The sequence below is a fragment of the Hyla sarda genome, chromosome 4, assembly GCF_029499605.1.
Source record: "Hyla sarda isolate aHylSar1 chromosome 4, aHylSar1.hap1, whole genome shotgun sequence".
Taxonomy (NCBI): Eukaryota; Metazoa; Chordata; class Amphibia; order Anura; family Hylidae; genus Hyla; species Hyla sarda.
In genome coordinates, this window is record NC_079192.1 from 228521648 (window position 1) to 228544593 (window position 22946).

A 22946-nucleotide genomic window follows, 5' to 3' on the forward strand; every position below is an offset into this window, starting at 1 on the left:
TTTGGGAGCCTTTTTCTCCAATTACCCCTTGTGAAAATGAGAAATTTGGGGTAACATCAGCATTTTAGTGAAAAAAAATCATGCCCCCAAAACCATTTCAGCAAAATTTGCTTTCCAAAAGCCAAATGGGACTTCTTCTATTCTGAGCATTGTAGTGCACCAGCAGTGCACTTGACCTCCACACAAGAGGTATTTCCATACTCAGAAGAGATGGAGTTACAAATTTTGGGTGGCATTTTCTCCTATAACCCCTTGCAAAAATGTAAAATTTGGGGGGAAAACCAGCATTTTAGTGAAAAAAAAAATTAATTTACTCATCCGACTTTAACGAAAAGTCGTCAAACACGTGTGGGGTGTTAAGCCTCTCTGTACCCCTTGCTACGTTCCTTGAGGGGTGTAGTTTCCAAAATAGTATGCATGTATTTTTTTTCTGTTCTGACACCATAGGGGCTTCCTAAATGTGATATGCCCCCTAAAAACCATTTCAGAAAAACTTACTCTCCAAAATCCCATTGTCGCTCCTTCCCTTCTGAGCCTTGTAGTGCACCCACAGAGCACTTGACATCCACCTATGAGGTATTTCCTTACTCGAGAGAAATTGGGTTACAAATTTTGGGGAGCTTTTTCTCCTTTTACCCCTTGTAAAATTTCTAAAACTGGGTCTACAAGAACATGCGAGTATAAAAAATGAAGATTTTGAATTTTCTCCTTCATTTTGCTGCTATTCCTATGAAACACCTAAACGGTTAACAAACTTTCTGAATGTCATTTTGAATACTTTGGGGGTGCAGTTTTTACAATGGGGTCATTTATGGGGTATTTCTAATATGAAGACTCCTCAAATCCACTTCAGAACTGGTCCAAGAAAAATTTTGATTTCGAAAATTTTGTGAAAAATTGGAAAATTGCTGCTGAACTTTGAAGCCCTCTGATGCCTTCCAAAAGTAATAACATATCCACTTTATGATGCAAATATAAAGTAGACATATTGTATGTGTGAATCAATATATAATTTATCTAGAATATCCATTTTTCTTACAAGCAGAGAGTTTCAAAGTTAGAAAAAAGCTACATTTTCAAAATTTTCATGACATTTTGGATATTTTTCACCTAGAAAGGATGCAAGTAACAACTGAAATTTACCACTCTGATAAAGTAGAATATGTCACGAAAAAATAATCTCGGAATCAGAATAATCGGTAAAAGCATTCCAGAGTTATTAATGCATAAAGTGATAGTGGTCAGAATTGCAAAAAAGGGCTGTGTCTTTAATGTGAAAAAGGGCTGAGTCCTTAAGGGGTTAATGCTATGCAATAGCATAGCATTGAGCAATGAATACAATCAAATGATTTCATATAAAAGTCCCCTATGGGGTCTTAAAAGATGGGGAACAAAAAAAATGAAAAAATGTTTCTAAAATTATATAAAATCTTCTCCTCTAATAAAAAATAAAATTAACCTTATTTCCCCCCAAAATTTTTAAAAATAAACATATTTGCTTTATATGGGTGCGTAATTTTCCTTTTCATTAAAATGTAATGTTCATGATACCTCACAGTAAACTGCAGAAATGTAAAAAAAAATACCAAACACCCAAAATGCAGTTTTTAATCACATCATATCACATCATTAAATAAAAAGCTATCTAAAAGTCCCATCAAAAACAAAAACAGTACTGATAAAAACTACATCATGGCACAAAAATTCTTCCCTCTAGACATAAAAATACATCTCTGTAGAAATAAAAAAGTTATTTTAATCATATTGACCTACAGAATAAAGAGAACATGTCATTAACATAAAGTGCACTGGGTAAAAATCAAGTCCCCACTAAAGTTGCAAAATTGCAGTTTTCTTATCAATTTCCCATTCAAAATTAACAATTTTATTATATTTTGTGGTAAAATAAAAGGTGTCATTACTAAGTACAATTAGTCATGCTAAAAGACATGTCTGTGTCTGTGGATGGAAGAATGAAAGAGTTATGACTCTTAGAAGGCTAGGACGAAAAACTAAAACACAAAGTCACCAACACAAACACATTTCCTGTGTCCTTAAGGTCAAAATGGTCTGTTTCCTTAAAGAGTTAAAGGGGTATTCCAGATTTTTATTTTTCATCATTAAAAGTATATTACACAGTATTACAATCTGACATCATGGGTTTAATTACCTTTGTGTGCCACCTTGTGCCATTTTCATTGCGCAACGTTCCTGTGCGTCGTTGTCAAGGCAACATCACTATTCCGGGGCCGGGCCCGAAGCGTGGGGAAGAGGCCCCCCCCCCAGTGGAGATGGACAGCCCGGAACGACTATCCCTCCCCACCTGACGGTCCTTGCAGCACAGATGGCCCGGACAAGCTCACCCTTCCTTCCCGCCGAGCGGAGGTGAGTACAAAACTAAAGGGGGTGGGGGTGGGGGGGTCTGGATGATGACGAAGGCCGCAGTGGTCTTCAACCTGCGGACCTCCAGATGTTTCAAAACTACAACTCCCAGCATGCCCGGACAGCTGATGGCTGTCCGGGCATGCTGGGAGTTGTAGTTTTGAAACATCTGGAGGTCCGCAGATTGAAGACCACTGTTCAGACATTGACAGTTGGTGGTAATGAAGGGGTGGGGGGGATGATGACAGGTGGTGATGAGGAAGGGGGGGTGGGATGATGACAGGGGGATGATGACAGGCAGTAATGATGAAGGGGGGTGTGGGATGATGACAGGCGGTGATGATGAAGAGAGGTGTGGGATGATGACAGGGGGATGATGACAGGCGGTGATGATGAAGGTGGGTGTGGGATGATGACAGGGGGATGATGACAGGCGGTGATGATGAAGGGGGGTGTGGGATGATGACAGGCAGTGATGATGAAGGGGGGTGTAGGATGATGACAGGGGGATGATGACAGGCGGTGATGATGAAGGGGGAGTGGGATGATGACAGGGGGATGATGACAGGCAGTGATGATGGAGGGGGTGTGTGGGATGATGACAGGCGGTGATGATGAAGGGGGGATGATGAAGGGGGGATGATGACAGGGTAATGATGACAGAGTGATGATGATGACGGTGTTAATGACTGGGGTCTGGATGATGACAGGGGGGGGGGTGATGTATTTCCACTCTAGGCTTATAGTCGAGTCAATAACTTTTCCTGGGTTTTTGGGGTGAAATTAGGGGCCTCGGCTTATATTCGGGTTGGCTTATACTCGAGCATATACGGCAAATCAACTGGTGGCAGAAAGTTAAACAGATTTGTAAAATTACTTCTATTAAAACATCTTAATCAATCCTTCAAGTACTTATTAGCTGCTGAATACTCTTCTTTTCTTTTGGAACACAGAGCTCTCTGCTGAATCACGAGCACAGTGCTCTCTGCTGACATCTCTGTTCATTTTAAGAACTGTAGGGAGTAGGAGAAAATCCCCATAGCAAACATATGCTGCTCTGGACAGTTCCTAAACAGAGATGACAGAGATGTCAGCAGAGAGCACTGTGCTTGTGATGTCAGCAGAGAGCACTGTGTTCCAAAAAGAAAAGAATGTCCTCTGTAGTATTCAGCAGCTAATAAGTACTGGAAGGATTAAGATTTTTTAATAGAAGTCATTTACAAATCTGTTTAACTTTCTGGCACCAGTTGATTTAAAAAGAAAAAGTTTTCCACCGGAGTACCCTTTTAAGTAAATGTTTTCCATCCTGCTATCCACTCACTCACTGCAGCATAGCCATGCTCCCCCAGATACAATGTGACTCATCACATATTATTTCTGGCCTCATAGAATACTTGGAAAGATCAGAGACAATAGTAAAATAAAAAAGACTTGCACTGCAGCATTTCTGAGTTTGGGTGCCATGCACAAAAAACAGGACAAAGCAGTGTACAGAGATAGTAGGAGCATATAACTAAGTATTATAACTTGGCATCATGGGCTCAAAGGCTCAAGAAATAAGAATCCTGAAATACTCCTTTAATACAGGCCACAGGGAGTCAATTTGACTACCTGTACCACCAATGACAAAGTGCTTGACTATTTAAAAACAGATGTCTGCTTTGACAGCTGCATAAAAGCATAGATATTTTATGGATGTGTCATGAAAAACTATTAAAAAGCTCCCCCTTCTCTCTTCTCTGCTCCGGAAGAGTCCTGTAATGTGACAAGGGAGCTCATAGTACTTACTTTTTAAGGCAGAAGGTAGCCTTTCTCGGTCACAGTAGTTTTAGAAAGAACAGGCTCTCTGCTTTCTTATCTGAGAAAAGCTTCCTGTTGCCTTAAAGAGTACCTATTATCACGAAAACTTTTTATATGTTGTTAATTAATGTATTAGAAACAACTTTCTAATACCATGTCATTAAAAATAATTTATATTTATATATTTATTTTGAGTGGAAAACATACCACTAGGGGTCTCCTTTCATGTCCCGGCCGCAAGTCGCTTATAGAGTTCAGACTCATGCATGAGTCCTAACTCTCATAGTGCAGCCTGGACACTGACGAGCACAGATCAGCTCCCTGCCTGTCAATCAGACAGATGGGAGCGAGCACTGTGCACGCTGCATGGCGCATTGAACACTGCCTGCAGTGAGCAAAGCTTTGACAGAGGATTATGAAGGAAATACTGGGCAAGGTGTGCAGATAATGAAGAGGGCAACATACCAGCAGCATAGCATAAAGCAATGGAGATGGTGGCAGGTACTCGTTAAAATCTAATAAGCAGTATTAGAAAGGTGGAGCGGATAATCCGATCGCAAAAAAAAAAGGGGGAACTTCTGAAGGAGCGCAGACCTCTAAGGGTTAGGTTAAAATGAACGATTTATTTATAAAAGATGCAACGCAACATAAAAACAGCGTTTCCAGCCCGTACCGGGCTCTTCCTCAGGCATTAATGGAAACAGATAGTTACACCTATACATTTAAAGCAAACTTGTGTTTTAATTCCGGGTCAGGTGTCAGAAATCCCGAACCGGAACCGCGTCCAAAGTAAAAGATAATACTGATGAATATTGAATAAAATACAATAAAATTAGAGGGAGAACATTGTTACATATGTGGCTATGCTGGGAGAGATGTGTATGGATGAAGTTTAAAACATTACCGGTGTCGTTTAAGAAGTCGGTGGCGCAGGCGCAAATGGTATTAGTCTTCTGAGCGGCTGCCGGTCAGATGTAAAAGATCGTAGTTGACGCATGCGCGGCAGTGTAAGTGAAGGACCTGGAGGCTGGACTCGTATGGTACTTCTATGTCGGTAAGGACCGTTAGCAGGTTTCATCAAATTACTTCTTTTACCTCATTTAACCCATAAGGGGACAATGTACGGAGTGTGTACATCCAAAAAATCTCCAGTCTCTTCAGCTGTTCAAAGCGATTGTTAGCCGTTTTAGGTACAGAGTCAATAGGTTTAATAGTGATGGCAGGATCTAATCCTGGGTGTGAAATAGTGGTATGTTTAGATAATCCGTGTAAGAGAAATTGTCTTTTCATATTTAGCCTGTGTTGATTTAGTCTCAGATGAAGGGGTCTGGTGGTCCGACCTATATATTGAAGTGAGCAATGGGTACATTCTATCAAATAGATGACATAATCTGTGGTACAGTTGTGATGGTGTTTGATCGGGAATGTATCACCCGTAGTGGTAGATTTGAAGGTAGTGTGACCATGGCATATTTGGGTGCAGCATAGACATCTTGATTTGAAGCACTTATAGCTTCCCTTCTTCTGTGATATTACAGGGACGGTTTGGTTCTTAGTCTGCCGTCTGACCTGGCTTGGTGCTAGAATGGTTTTTAATGATGCTGCTTTCCGATATGTGCATCTCGGTTGTGGTGGAATTTTACAGGAGAGAAAGGGGTCTGCACGTAAGATATGCCAGTGCCTGGCTAGTATTGATTTGATCCTAATAGCATCTTTGCTATAAGTCATGATTAGGTTAGTAGAAAAGTTGTTATTTGTTTTTATGGTATTGTCCTTTATTTGCTTTCGGACACACTCAGGTTGAGACAAGGATTTTGTACGGTTGTAAGCGTCATTGAGTATTTGTTCTGGGTAGTGCTTTTGCCGGAACCGGTCGTACAGGATACGGGATTGCAATCTGAATTCTTCTTGTTTGGTACAATTTTTTCTTATTCTTTTATATTGACTATATGGGATGTTTAGTAACCATTTTTTATGATGAGCACTATGAAAATCCAGATAACTGTTTGTATCTACTTTTTTAAAAAAGGTGGATGTGATAAATGATGAGGTGTTATGAGAAATGTGGATGTCCAAGAAATCAATGCTTTCTTTGCTGAATGAGAGAGTGAATTGGATACCCCATGTATTCTTGTTTAGATGTTGTAAGAAGGTTGGTATTAATTCTTCAGGTCCTTTCCATATTAGGAACAAGTCGTCAATATAGCGGAAATAGGCGGCTATATGTTCCATATATGTGGGGTTCTCCCATATGTGATGGGTCTCGAAGGCCCCCATGAATATATTAGCATAAACTGGGGCGACCTTCGAGCCCATCGCTGTCCCATGTTTCTGGTGATAGATGGTTCCATTATAAGAAAAGTAATTATTATGAAGAATAAAGGATAATGCTGTTACAAGAAAATCACGATGATTGGTGGAGATGGAAGAATCTTTCTGAAGGACGTCCGAAACACATTTGATACCCAAATCATGTTGTATATTGGAGTATAGTGAGGTGACGTCGCATGTGATAAGGGTGTATTCAGGTTTCCAAGGTAATTGGAGTAGGTGTTCGATAAGTTGAGTGGAATCCCTTAGATAACTGCGAAGACTGGTAACATGTGGTTGTAAGAAGCGATCCAAATAGTGTGCTAAGTTACTGTTGGTAGCATTGGTGCAGGCGATAATTGGACGACCAGGTGGATGAGTCAAAGATTTGTGTATCTTTGGTAGTTGGTAGAAATAGGGTTTATTGAAATTAGTTTGTAGGATAAATTGTTGTTCATTTTTGCTTAGTATCTTCTCTTCTGTGGCAGTATTGATGATACCTGCCAAATCTTTTTTTATTTTTTCAAAAGGATCTGTTTTTATGATGGAATAGTATTCCGAATCTGAGAGAATCCGTAGGCATTCTTGATCATAGAGATCATAGTCAAGGATGACTAATCCCCCTCCTTTGTCTGCTGGCTTGATAACAATTTGTGTATTCTCCCGTAGATTTTTCAGGGCTGTGCGTTCGGCTTTTGTCAAATTATCGTTTGTTGAACCAGGTTTCTTTAATACCATACTGTTGAGATCATTGCTGACCAGATTCTGGAAGGTGTCAATATAGCATCCCTGTGATTGTAGGGGGTAAAATTTGGATGGAGGTTTTAGTTCTTGATATTTTATGTCTTTATTCGCAATGACAGTAGGAAGTGAGTTTGGATCCCGTGGATTAGCGGGATCTGATGTATCGAGATGAGTGTTGCCTTTTTGTCTCTGGATCTCAAAGTGTCTCGTGAGAGTTAGTTTGCGGATATATTTCTGGAAGTCCACAAAAAGGTCAAATTTATTGCTAGTGGAACTTGGGCAGAAAGACAAACCCTTGTGTAAAAGGCTTGTCTCAGCTGTCGTAAGTAAATGTTTGGATAGATTAAAAATATGTATGGGGTGTGAGGTAGATGTCTAAAGAAGTAATTTGATGAAACCTGCTAACGGTCCTTACCGACATAGAAGTACCATACGAGTCCAGCCTCCAGGTCCTTCACTTACACTGCCGCGCATGCGTCAACTACGATCTTTTACATCTGACCGGCAGCCGCTCAGAAGACTAATACCATTTGCGCCTGCGCCACCGACTTCTTAAACGACACCGGTAATGTTTTAAACTTCATCCATACACATCTCTCCCAGCATAGCCACATATGTAACAATGTTCTCCCTCTAATTTTATTGTATTTTATTCAATATTCATCAGTATTATCTTTTACTTTGGACACGGTTCCGGTTCGGGATTTCTGACACCTGACCCGGAATTAAAACACAAGTTTGCTTTAAATGTATAGGTGTAACTATCTGTTTCCATTAATGCCTGAGGAAGAGCCCGGTACGGGCTGGAAACGCTGTTTTTATGTTGCGTTGCATCTTTTATAAATAAATCGTTCATTTTAACCTAACCCTTAGAGGTCTGCGCTCCTTCAGAAGTTCCCCCTTTTTTTTTTTTGCGATCGGATTATCCGCTCCACCTTTCTATTGATGTACTGGACCCTGTTACCCAGAGCCCAGAGGAACCTGGATGCCGCGACCCCTCTCCAATCTCTAAGTGACTACAGGTGTTATGCTCTGAGCATAACACCGTAAGGTAAGGGACCACCCTGCTGGCCCATTTCTCTAACCATCTACACACAAAGTTATCTTGGTTACCTGCACGAGGTGCGCACCGTCTTTTTTCTTGTATCCTAATAAGCAGTATTAGGAGCTCGTCCCTTCACATTAGTGGTCTCTTCCTTAGCAGGCAGGAGAGGAAGGAGGAGCAGGTACGGGAGCTGTGCTTTCAAAGATTGCGACAGGACATCAAAGCTAAAAGCAAGCTCAGCTGATATGAAGAGAACTGTGCAGTTTGGCTGATGACATTATATTAGTAAGTCACTTTATTTTACTCTTTGACACCATATACAGGTGGTTTCTTTCAAAGGAAACCCCCTTTTAACAGGAAAAACTAAACTTTTGCATGTACATAAGTTGTCAGCTATGACACTTAATATGTAACTGTAGGCAGGATTTCATTTTTCTTGTTCAACATGTTTCTACACCTTTACTTGAGTCACTAGTGGTAAAATGTAGTGATTGGACATGATTTGAAAATAAATCCACCTGTTTATGTAAGTTTGTACAGCTGATTACATTGTGCATATCAGAGCAAAAACCAAGCCATAAGGCGGAAATAAATGCTCATAGAGCTCAGAGACAGGAATGTATGAAGGTACAGACCTGAAGAAGGGAACAATGAAAGTTTGTTTCCAAGAACACAGTGGCCTCCATAAATGCCTTGGTAAGAGAAGTAGCCAAGACCCCAATGGTACCACAGACTGAGCTTCAAAGATCCTTTGTGCAGATGGGAGAAACTTCCAGAAGGTCAAACCTCACTGTGGCACTTTACCCATCTAGGCTTCATGGCAAGAAAGAAGTCTCTCTTTTGTAAAAGACACATGAAAGCCTAAAAGCATGATAAGGACTCTAAGACTATAGAAAACAAATATCTCTGGTTGGATGAAAATAAAAGTTAACTTTTTGGAATTAATGCTATGCTGTCTGGAGGACAAACAGGCACTGCTCATCACCTGCCCAATACATAATGATGACAGCAGCATCATACTGTGGGAGAGTTTTTCCGTGGTTAGAACAGGTAGCTGAATATAGCAAAGTACAGAGAAAAATTTTTGAAAACCTGATCCAGAGAGCTCTGAACTTCAAACTGGGCACAAAGCCAACACAACACATAAGTGGCTTAGGGATAACTCTGTGAATGTCATTGACTGGCCCAGCTACAGCTCTGACTTGAACCCAATCACACATTTCTGGAGATATCTAAAAATGGCTTCCATCAATTGTCCCCATCCAACCTGACAAAGCTTGAGAAGATCTACAGAGAAGAATAGTAGACAATCCCCAAATCCAGGTGTACAAACATTGTAGAATCACTACAATGAACACTGGATAGGGGTCTAAATACTTTTCAATAAATTTGCTAAGATTTTGAACATTCTGTATTCACTTTGTCATTAGGGATATTTGGGGAGATTTCTTAAAACCTGTGCAAAGGAAAAGTTGCCCAGATCCCAAAAGTAACCAATCAGCTCGCTTCTTTCATTTTTAACAAGGCCTCTGAAAAATTAAAGAAGCAATCTGATTGGTTGCTATGGGCAACTGGGCATCTTTTCCTTTGCACAGGTTTAGATAAATCACCCCATTGAGTGCAGAGTGAAAGGGTATTCAGACTTTCCAGATGCAAATAAAACAAAAATTCTAAAAAAACTATTGGTAAAAACAAATTTATATATACATATGTCCGTGTGTGTGTGTGTATAGGTGTGCATACAGTATATATATATATATATATATATATATATATATATTGTTTTACTGTCATTTACTATAATTTATTTATTTATATTTTATTTTTCAAATGAATAACTAGGGCTATGAAAACTGTTATATGAAAGAAGAATATAAATGCATAAATCTATTAAGGTTTGTATAAAAATCATCAAGGTGTATTTCTTTCATTTTTCCTAGGTCTGCGGATGGTAAGCGCTGGCTTTGTATTGTCTGATAACTTTCCCTAAGCTATCTTGGAACATCTATTATATTGTAAAATTAAAAGGGATGTAAGCCCTGAAGGCAATTGACAGTTATGATAGCAGGGTCTTTAATGTCACCTGCAAACATTTTCATTGCAGACATTGATTTGTATGTAAAATGTTGTATTACATTAGTAAACTGTGTCAATCAATTATTGGAAGTGCTTTACAAGATTAGGGAGCCTGAATTATTTTTCTAAGAAAAAAAGGAAATGTAAACTGTGCATTTCATTTTCTTTTCCCGTATCCCCAAAGTGCAAAGACATGCCGACAGACAAAAGTGTTCTTTGTGTTTTTGTGGAGAAGTGATCACTTGCAACAAACAAAGATGCCTTTGTAAGCTGTGCGAGCGATAAAATACCCATTGGACACAGGAGGCACAGTATCTGGAATCTATCCTTCCTTGGCCTTGCTTTGTCCTTGAGTCCCCTTAACATAGCATGTATGAGACTGGAATAGCTCATAGTTTGTTTATATGCTTATGTTTTCTTCTATGGCAAATGGTAGTGGTTATTTATTAAGTTGTAATAGTTTGAGTGACATTTAGATTAATAAGGTCAATATCTTAACATAAGTTTCCTTCTCTTTTTAGATGCTGAAAGCAATTTTTACTACTGTGAAGTTAAATCTAATGTATCTTTGTAGCTTATGGACTTACAACAGTTCACATACTATATCTAGTGGGAGATTAACCAATAATTTGGCTCCTAATATCAGACTGTAAAATCAAAGCTGCTATACTGCATGATACAGTACTAAGTTTTATGATGAGCTGCCACTGAATCACAACAAAGCACATACACCTTATACAACTTTACACAACATTACACAAATATACTACAGTAGGTAATAGAGAATTAAGTCAAAGTATACCAATAGAAGATGATCGAACTATCCAAAAATGTGGTTAGTCTGATTAGACTGAACCTCACGAAGAATTTTGTTTATGATAGAACTAGTTCTGTAAGAACCTGATATTATTTTCACAGGCTTAAAAAGCAATCCATCACTGCTATTCGCAGCCTTGGCTTTCTGCCAATTGCCAACATGTATGGGGTTTTCCAGGCAGAAACAGAAAACCTGCCTGTCTACAAGAAAACATTTTGCTTCTGTTGGTTCTGTTAGAACTTAATATTACTTTTACATACTGTACCCGACACATGGAATCTTCCTCAGGCTTACATTGCAAGCCAACACTGCTATTTACAGCCTTGGTTTGCTGTCAATTGTGATATACGGGATTTCCTGAAAACCTTTCTGCTTCTGTAGAGAGAAGATGCTGAAGAGTTAAAGGGGTATTCCACTGGAAAACATTTTTTTTAAATCAACTGGTGCCAAAAGTTAAACAGATTTTTAAATTACTGCTATTAAAAAATATTAATCCTTCCAGTAGTCATCAGCTGCTTTATGCTCCACAGGAAGTTATTTTCTTTTTAAATTTCCTTTCTGCCTGACCACAGTGCTCTCTGCCGACACCTCTGTCCATTTTAGGAACTGTCAAGAGTAGAAGTAAATCCCCATAGAAAACCTCTCCTGCTCTGGACAGTTTCTGACATGGACAGAGGTGTCAGTAGAGAGTACTATGGTCAGGCAGAAAGGAAATTCAAAAAGAAAAGAACTTTCTGTGGATCATAACAGCAGCTGATAAGTACTGGAAGGATTACGATTTTTTTAATAGAAGTAATTTACAAATCTTCTCAACTTTCTGGCACCAGGTAATCTAAAAGAAAAAGTTTTCCAGTGGAGTACCCCTTTAAGTATGGCTGTTTTTTTTTTTTTTTTTTAAACATTTAAAGACCAGGACTACTTATGGATAAGAAGAGAAGAAGGGGAAATCTAGTATTTTAATTAATAAAAGTGTAAATGTTTTTATTTCAACTAAGCATATTTTAACCTTGTATGTTTTTGTTCATACTTATTTTTGGCTTAGTAGCAAAAGCCACCTGATAGATGGTGCATGTTTCTAAGTTAGGGGTTAGCGCTGGCCCATAAATTGCCTAACGATAGCACCCCCCTCTTTATTACTCTAGTACCCACTGTCACCAGGGATACTCGTAAGAGCTATACCAGCAGGACCAGACTGTCAGAAATGATGGTCCAAGACTGGGAACAGTAGCAAGCTGTAGTATTAGGCTTTGGGGGGCCAGAATAAACACCAGATTGCTACTGCTTGGTTCAAATCTGTTTGGTTTAGATCTTGCTGGTTATAGAAAATATTTTTTTGTTCTTGATCCTGAAGTTATTCCATCTTCTTCCTGTAAAAAAAAAATAGCTTACAACACAACAGAATCCTCTCATATGTGCTGTACTTTTCTCTCTCCTATGACATGGCCAGCTGTCCCAGTTGCCTATGTTATGGTGCAATGGAGCTTACAGCACAGCAAGAGATGTGTAAGCTCCACTCCCCTCAGGCAAAATGGGAGTGTGATTTTTAATTTTCTTTGCAGAAACAAGACCTGATGGTTTTGTACCTGGCTCGTGATATAAAATAGGATGGACCCCATGTTTTATTTCTTTTTGGAAAAAACCTGGGTTCCCCCTATATCTGTAACTTAATACTACCAACATGCTATGCCCCAATCTCAGACTATCATTTTTGGTGCCAGTGCCATTGGGACAGTGGGTACTGTGGTAATAATGGGGGGGGGGAATCATTACCCTTTACATGCAGTCCTGGTCTTTTTCCTGAAAAAAAAAAGGTAGCAGAAATATTTCTGGTGCACAACCAGAGATTTTTTTTTTGCTACTGCTGCCTGGGAAACCCTATACATGTCAACAGTTGGCTACAAACCAAGACTGTGAATAGCAATGTTGGCTTGCTATGTATTTTGGGGGGAAGATTTACAGGGTCACACACAGTGTGCTCAGTCCAGGGAATCTATTATAATAAGTTAGGAATTCATGAAGCATCCTACTTTACTCTATATAAGAACTGCAGGTATCTTTGCCTATCTTTTTCACTTTCTAGAGGCAAACCAAACATAATGAACATGATTCACACTAGGTGGCAGAGTGCACACTGATAATTCCTAATTGTACATGGTACTGACAGTAGAAGCTATTTGAACCCTATTTTCTACTAAATGTTTCTCACTAAATACATTTTAGTACAAACAGAAAACTGTTCGCTTTACAGAAACCACCTGACTCTTGACTTTCTATGTGCAGACAATGGGAGTGTCACTGCTTCTCTCAGCCCTGATCTCCAGAGCCCTTTCCCTACTGACCCCTTTTCACTAGCATTTTATTAGTCTACAATGTGCCTTAACAGAAGTTTGTTGCTTAGCATTACAGAACCCAAACAAGATATAATTCATAAGAAAAAGTCTATTCCTTTTGCATGTTCCTTAAGGACCCGGGGTTATTCCATTTTTGCATTTTCGTTTTTTCCTCCTTACCTTTAAAAAATCATAACTCTTTAAATGTTTCACCTAAAAATCCATATAATGGCTTACTTCTTGTACCACCAATTCTACTTTGTAATGACGTCAGTCATTTTACCCAAAAATCTACGGCGAAACGGAAAAAAAAATCAATGTGAGACAAAATTGAAGAAAAAACACAATTTTGTAACTTTTGGGGGCTTCGGTTTCTGCACAGTACATTTTTCGGTAAAAATCACACCTTCTTTTTATTCTGTAGGTCCATACGGTTAAAATGATACCCTACTTATGTAGGTTTGATTTTGTCGTACTTCTGGAAACAATCAAAACTACATGCAGGAAAATTTATACGTTTAAAATTGTCATCTTCTGACCCCTATAACTTTTTATTTTTCCACGTATGGAGCAGTATGAGGGCTCATCTTTTGCGCCGCGATCTGAAGTTTTTAGCGGTACCATGTTTGCATTGATAGGGCTTATTGATCTAAAAAGTGACCAAAAATGCACTATTTTGGACTTCGGAATTTTTCTGCGCGTACGCCATTGACCGTGCGGTTTAATTAACAATATATTTTTATAATTCAGACATTTCCGCACTCGGCGATACCACATATGTTTATTTTTATTTTTATTTACACAATTTTTTTTATGGGAAAAGGGGGGTGATTCAAACTTTTAATGGGGGGGGGGGTTAAATTATCTTTATTCGCTTTTTTTTCACTTTTTTTTTTGCAGTGTTATAGCTCCCATAGGGACCTATAACACTGCACACACTGATCTTTTACATTGATCACTGGTTTTTCACAAGAAACCAGTGATCGATGATTCTGCCGCTTGACTGCTCATGCCTGGATCTCAGACACTGAGCAGTCATTTGGCGATCGGACAGCGAGGAGGCAGGTAGGGACCCTCCTGCTGTCCTGTAAACTGTTCGGGATGCCGCGATTTCCCCGGCATGGTTTCACTTTCATTTTAGACGCAGCTTTCAACTTTGAACGCCGTGTCTGAAGGGTTAATAGCGCGCGGCAGCGCGATCAATGCTGCGCGTTATTAGCCACGGGTCCCGGCCGTTGTTAGACCCGCTATGATGCGGGGCCACGGCGTATAGATCAGGAGTGGACTCAGGGCGTACAGGTATGCCCTGGGTCCTTAACAGGTTAAACTTCGCAAGGCCTAACTACAGGTCAATTCTTACAATATTTTCTCCTCTTGAGATCTACACCTATCTAAACTTTTAAGGCTCTTTGTCTCTACTTAGAATAATGTAGTCTCTGTATATTTGGCTTGGCTTAGTTTGGGCCCCTACCTCTCCACTTCTTCTACTAACTAGAATTCAGTTTGTTATTCTACGCTTTAACTTGATTGGTTTAGTTACATATAGTTGTATACATTATATATATATATATATATATATATATATATATATATATATATACACACACACTGTATAGTCAATAAGCTAAGGAACGGATATCACTACACAATCTAATAAACAAGGCTTAAATGTACTGGCTCCATGCCAGTGCATTAATTGTCATGTAACCTGGCCATTACTAAACAGCAGAACTAATCAATAATACATCTTCCATGATAATGATGACTTTTTATGTGTGCAGGGATGTGTATAACAAGATGACAGTGTATAACGTCTGCGTCTATAAAACCAGGCATGGTATGTTAAGCAGTATAAACTGATAATTTATTCATAAAAGCTTACATACATACTACTATGTATCTGGTAGCTATATAAATGTAAACATCCAGTTTAGACATCACAGGATAACTTCCATAGACTTTAATGGAAAAAAGTGGCAAAAATAAAAAGTCACTAATCTATCTGATCATCTTGGCTTGCAAAACAAGTGTCAAGGGAACCTCATTCTTCTAATAGGTAAGGGTCAAAGCTAAACAACTCTGATATGCACTATAAATGAAACTACACTCTGTATGGTCTCTAAGGCACTCACTGTATGGCACTGAATATAAAAGAACAGAAAGAATTGCTATTCATAGGAGGTCTCTCTGGGTAGCACATTTTTTTATGGAAAATCTCTGATTGACTCTGTTGTGTTCTGGCTGGCACTGTTTATGGGGATCACCCTTTAGCTGCATTATTTATAGTGAAATCTGGCAGACATGATTTTGAGTGAAATTACAGTCGCTGATTAAGGTGTTAACTTACAGTCATTGCTATGGTGATACAGTATCTAAATGGTGTATGTTGAAAATAAAAGGATATCTGGCATAACCTTAACCCCTTAAGGACTCAGGGTTTTTCCGTTTTTGCACTTTCGTTTTTTCCTCCTTACATTTAAAAAATCATAACCCTTTCAATTTTCCACCTAAAAATCCATATTATGGCTTATTTTTTGCGTCGCCAATTCTACTTTGCAGTGACATTAGTCATTTTACCCAAAAATGCACGGCGAAACGGAAAAAAATCATTGTGCGACAAAATCGAAGAAAAAACGCCATTTTGTAACTTTTGGGGGCTTCCGTTTCTACGCAGTGCATATTTCGGTAAAATTACACCTTATCATTATTCTGTAGGTCCATACGGTTAAAATGATACCCTACTTATATAGGTTTGATTTTGTCGCACTTCTGGAAAAAATCATAACTACATGCAGGAAAATTTATACGTTTAAAAATGTCATCTTCTGACCCCTATAACTTTTTTATTTTTCCACGTACAGGGCGGTATGAGGACTCATTTTTTGCGCCGTGATCTGAAGTTTTTATTGATACAATTTTTGTTTTGAACTGACTTTTTTATCACTTTTTATTCATTTTTTAATGGTATAAAAAGTGACCAAAATTCGCTTTTTTGGACTTTGGAATTTTTTGGCGCGTACGCCATTGACCGTGCGGTTTAATTAATGATATATTTTCATAGTTCGGACATTTACGCACGTGGCGATACCAATATGTTTTTTGTTTTTTTTTTACACTGTTTTATTTTTTTTTTATGGGAAAAGGGGGGTGATTCAAACTTTTATTAGGGAAGGGGTTAAATGACCTTTATTAACACGTTTTTTCACATTTTTTTTGCAGTGTTATAGGTCCCATAGGGACCTATAACACTGCACACACTGATCTTTTACACAGATCACAGGCGTGTTTTAACACGCCAGTGATCAGTGTTATCTGCGCTTGACTGCTCCTTACTGGATCTCAGGCACGGAGCAGTCATTCGCCGATCGGACACCGAGGAGGCAGGTAAGGGCCCTCCCGGTGTCCTGTCAGCTGTTCGGGACGCCGCGATTTCACCGTGGCGGTCCCGAACAGCCCGACTGAGCAGCCGGGTCACTTTCACTTTAGAAGCGGCGGTCAGCTTTGACCGCCGCTTCTAAAGGGTTTATACCGCACATCGCCGCATAAAACATAAAACACATCGCCACATATACATAAAACACATGTATAACACTGCCTAAGAACTCTTAAAAAAACAACTACTGTATAGCACTGCTATATATGCATTTGACTCTTTTTAAAGTGGTTTTAAGGCAATGTTATTGTGACATGCGGTAACCTATGGTAACTAACAGCTTGTTTAATGTGTTAGTGGATTTTGTATGCTTTTTAAAGATAAAATAAAGCTGCATAAAGAATCCCTGGTTGTTGGCATATGCCTACCGATGTTAAAATGCACACAGAGGTATCGAGGACGCAATGGCCTTTTCCAAGTGGTCCAAAAATTATCCCTTTTTTACGAGTAGCAACAGTTTTGAGTATGGAAAGTATAAAAGACACCATGGATTTTTCTAAGTTTAAGAAAAAAAAACAGTAGCAACAGGATTGGTATCCCAAAATAGCGAAGAAGAAATATCTTTTGGATAAAAACCTGAAAAAATTATCCCTTTTTTGGGGTTTATGGGATGTGTAGGCCTGTCTGCTAGTAGAGGTAGGAGCAAGGATAATGGTGGACTGGCAGTAGTTGTAGCCACCATACAGCAGGAAATGGCAGACTGGTATGAAGAGTAATATCCAGCATACAGCAGGAAATGGCTGACTTGTAGGAGGCAGCATCTCGCAGGAGATGGTGGACTAGTAAGAGGTGTAGTAGCCAGCATGCAGCAGGAAATTGCAAATTGTAGTATCCAAAGTACAGCAAGAGGTGGCTGACTGGTAGTATCCAACATACAGAAGGAGATAGCGGATTATCAAGAGTTGTAGCATTATCTTGCACTTATCCACATTAAATTTCAGTTGCCAGAGTTCTGACCATTCTTCTAGCTTGCCTAAATCCTTTTCCATTTGGCGTATCCCTCCAGGAACATCAACCCTGTTACATATCTTTGTGTCCAGGAGAGGAAGAGCAAGTCCAGCTCGCCACCTAAACTGCCGTGTCTCGGACACGTGTGGACTAACACGTATAGAATAGACAAAGGAGAAATTGGCGTCCAGCACTCGGCATGCGGTAAAAACGACAGCTTTATTCTTCATTGAAAGGACATAAACACTGCGGCATGAACAAAGGTGACGCGTTTCAGCGGAGCATGTCCGCCTTAGTCATACCATACCACGCCCCAGGTGCATTATCTTGCACTTATCCACATTAAATTTCAGTTGCCAGAGTTCTGACCATTCTTCTAGCTTGCCTAAATCCTTTTCCATTTGGCGTATCCCTCCAGGAACATCAACCCTGTTACATATCTTTGTGTAATCAGCAAAAAGACATACCTTACCATTAAGACCTTTTGCGATATCACTAATGAAGATATTAAACAAAATTGGTCCCAGTACAGATCCCTAAGGTACCCCACGGTTAACAAGACCTTGCTCTGAATATACTCCATTGACTACAACCCTCTGTTGTCTGTCACTCAGCCACTGCCTAATGCACTCAACACTCAGCTTAAAGGTGACAATGCCATCTGCCATGCTAAACACTCTGATGCAACACTTTCCAAGTGTTATCCTTTTGTGAGGTACAACAGAATTTGTGACAGTGTCTCAAAATTATAAATAACAACAGTGAAGAAGAAGCTTTTGTAACGTTGAAGAGAAGTAGAAGCGCTTGAGTTTCAAATTTTTAATAATGAAATAGCCCTTGCCATAGCTACTACTCCAAGTATCTACTGTGGCAAGCACAATACCGCACACCAACAACTGCGTAGAGTGGCCCCCTCATGAGTGTATAAAGCAGGGACTAGTGGTAGCTGTAGCCAGTGGACAGCAGGCAGCGGTTAACTAGTGTAAGCTGCAACCAGCAGAGAGCAGACATGGGTGGTATACTGATACTTGTAGCCAGGTTTTGTGATGCCTCTCCATGTGTTTACAAAGAGCCTTAATTCCTAAAGTTGGACCTTGACTATGCCTGACTTTCTTTTTGCAGAAACGGCACTGTGCCTGCTTTCCTGCATCTGGTAAGACAGTGATGCCATAAAGAGATAAGTGCACCACCACCCAACTGTGCTACCCCTCTGAAAGGTCTTTTTTTCGAAAGCCTGCAGATGCAGCAGCATCACCTTTACCTGCTACTGAGCTAATCAGAACCAAAAGTCCTACTGACATGATCATCATCAAACTCCTCCTCATCGTTCCCACCATCGTTCCTGCTCTCATTACCAACTTCCGATGTCTGGTCATGGGCTCCTTGCTCACCCGAAGCTTATCCACCAGCATGACTTACAGTATTCTCACCACACCTACCACCACCAGAAGTCCCACTAGTGCTATGCTCGGCCACTGCTTCCACTTCCACCACCTCTGGAACACACTCCAAAGACTGATTGTGAAATAACTCCTCCTCATGGCTAATGCTATCCTCTTGCTTAGCACTAGGGGGAAGCAAAGACAGAGATGATAGAGCAAACCTTTTAGAACTGATATTTCAACTGTGCTTTAAAATGTTTTGTTCTGTTACACCCAGGTAAATGAACTTGGTTTGATTAAACCTTAAAAAATACACTTAAATGTTTTTTAGATGGCTAATATATGTTCAAATGAAACACCTTTAAGTGTGTTTGTATGTTACAACCAGATATGAATAAGTTATGTGCAATTAAACCCAGAAAATGACCATTGTTACGCCGAGCGCTCCGGGTCCCCGCTCCTCCCCGGAGCGCTCGCTACACTCTCCTCACTGCAGCGCTCCGGTCAGATCCACTGACCCGGGGCGCTGCGATACCGCCTCCAGCCGGGATGCGATTCGCGATGCGGGTGGCGCCCGCTCGCGATGCGCACCCCGGCTCCCGTACCTGACTCGCTCTCCGTCGGTCCTGTCCCGGCGCGCGCGGCCCCGCTCCCTAGGGCGCGCGCGCGCCGGGTCTTTGCGATTTAAAGGGCCACTGCGCCGCTGATTGGCGCAGTGGTTCCAATCAGTATCTTCACCTGTGCACTTCCCTATTAATACCTCACTTCCCCTGCACTTCCTTGCCGGATCTTGTTGCCATTGTGCCAGTGAAAGCGTTTCCTTGTGTGTTCCTAGCCTGTGTTCCAGACCTCCTGCCGTTGCCCCTGACTACGATCCTTGCTGCCTGCCCCGACCTTCTGCTACGTCCGACCTTGCTTCTGTCTACTCCCTTGTACCGCGCCTATCTTCAGCAGTCAGAGAGGTTGAGCCGTTGCTAGTGGATACGACCTGGTCACTACCGCCGCAGCAAGACCATCCCGCTTTGCGGCGGGCTCTGGTGAAAACCAGTAGTGACTTAGAACCGATCCACTAGCACGGTCCACGCCAATCCCTCTCTGGCACAGAGGATCCACTACCTGCCAGCCGGCATCGTGACAACCATGCTGTGTTCACGTCGCTTTAATACTGGTCAGTCTACAGCTTTGCTCAGTTTTCTACATACAGTATTTATATGTCACAGTTATTATTGGCTGAATCACTGCTGTCTGGAATTTGTCGTGCACCAACAAACTTCTTTAGTTAGAGACAGGACAGGAATTCCCCGAGATCAGCCCACATATTAATATTGTGCTCAACTTGCTGTGGAATTGTACAGATTTTAATTTGTTCTCAGCTTACTGAACTTTGAATTTTTGAAGGCTTTCTGTCTTCTGCAGTGCTTGCTCCCTCTCTCTCTCTCTCTCTGTCTCTCTTCAGAATGGTGGCTGCACACAATACATGGGGCTTTATCTGGGTCTAAAGCCCTACCCACTTTGCTATCTCCTATTGGCCTGGGAGCTGGGACACATAAACACATAACCACATAAATCAGCAAATCATTGTAAAACCTGGGATCATCATTTGATAGTTGCAAGGTATGATGGGCTACTCTGATGTCATTTCACTGCCCTTGACTTCCTCCTTTCCTGTAGGCACCAAAATGGTATGTGTTTCTCATTAGTGTTGCTCGCGAATATTCGCAATTCGAATATTATTCGCGAATATCGCATATTCGCGAATTCGCGAATTTCGCGAATATAGCGCTATATATTCGTAATTACGAATATTCGTTTTTTTTTTTTTTTTTTTTTTCACAGTACACATCACAGAGATCATCCCTCTCTGCTTCCAGCTTGTGTGGTGTAAAGAAGGCTGTAATACTACTGTGTGAGACTGACGCGCGAAAATTCGCATATACGAAAATTCGCATATGCGAAAAGTAGCATATGCTAATTTTCGCATATGCGAATTTACGCGCGTGTTAATTTTGTATATACCAATATTCACATATGTTAATTTTCGCATACGCGAATATTCGCATATGCGAAAATAAAACGAGAATATAACGAATATGCGAATATTCGCGAATATATGACGAATATTCGTCCATATATTCGCGAATATTCGCGAATTCGAATATGGCCTATGCTGCTCAACACTATTTCTCATCACATGTTATTATTGTCCACAGGCGCAAGGAGAACCTGGCAATGTTCTGCAAGCCGCTGCCACTCAAAATTCAGGTTGAATCCATGTTCACAGGATTCATTTGGACCAATATTATGGACAGTATAACTTTGTTTCAAATTGCTTGTTTGAAAATAAAAAAAATACATAAAAAGCAGATGGCACGCTAAAAGTGGACGCAATAAAATTATTACTTACACTTTAAATGACTTTTATTTACTATTAAGTGCCTTGAAATATAAAATATACAAGGAGATAAAAACACAAGCAGAAGTGTCATCCAATTTGATCAGAAAATGGAAGGTGTAGTCTGTTTATGACTGATTACAAGGTATGAATATTGGGGACATTTACCTAATAGGTCTATACCATTTTTTAGCGGACATTAGGTACATGTTTGGGCACATCGTGTTGTGTGCATCTTTTTTTTTTTTTGTTCCTTTTTGTTTGATGCTTGTTTTCAAAATTGGCTGTGAAATCCAGTGGTGCACCTTTTTCAGATGTAGTGGACGTTATTTATTATGTGTGCCTTTTATCAAAAGGGCGCATAAAAAGATGCAAAGTCATTCCATGTCAGACCAACATTTCCATTGTGGCAGGAGCCAGCAAAACCTGGGCTAAAATTAAAGGCTCAATATTTATTAAGGGCGTATGCTTTAAAGTAAATTTGGCGCAAGTTAGCCAAAAAAGTCCCCAAAATTCTGCCAGGGAAAATGGCATTGTATAGCCAACATTGATAAATGTCCTCCATTATTTCTAGAACTTTGATAAGAGTTAACCCCATATGTATTCCCCAGATAACATTGTCAACTTTGATAAAGTGGAAAAAAACTCTGCAGCATATTCTGATATTCTGCAGCAACAAAGACAGTATACATAGTAGTCAGGTCACAAAATCATAAGAATAGTAATAGTAGCATGGTAAGAAAAACACAACAAAGTTTAGTAACCTAGAACAAAATGACATCAAGTTGAGGAACAAAGCACAACCTGCATTCAAATAGCCAACATTAGGCTGATTAGAGTACCAATATGTAAATAGCATTCCATGAACTTCCTTTCTTTCTAACTAAATCTAATTCAAATTGAAGCTCATAGGAACTATGGAGGAGCTGCAAAGATCAACAGTTGAGATAGGAGAATCTTTCCACAGGAGAACTATTAGTTGTCTGCTTCACAAATCTGGCTTTTATGGAAACATGGCAAGAACAAAGCCATTGTTGAAACGGAGTCACAGAGAATCCCATTTGAAGTTTTTCACAGGTCATGAGGGAGACACAGCAAACATGCAAGGTCAAAATTGAACTCTTTGGCCTCATTCCCCTGTGTGACCGAAACCTAACCGTGCCCATCAGTGGCGTTGCTGGGGCTGGTTTCACCCGGTGTGAGAAAATAGTGTCACTCCCCCCACACACGCAACCCCTGCTCATGAATGTATAGGGAGAGGTATTAGCAGTAGAGAGGGAAGTGCTC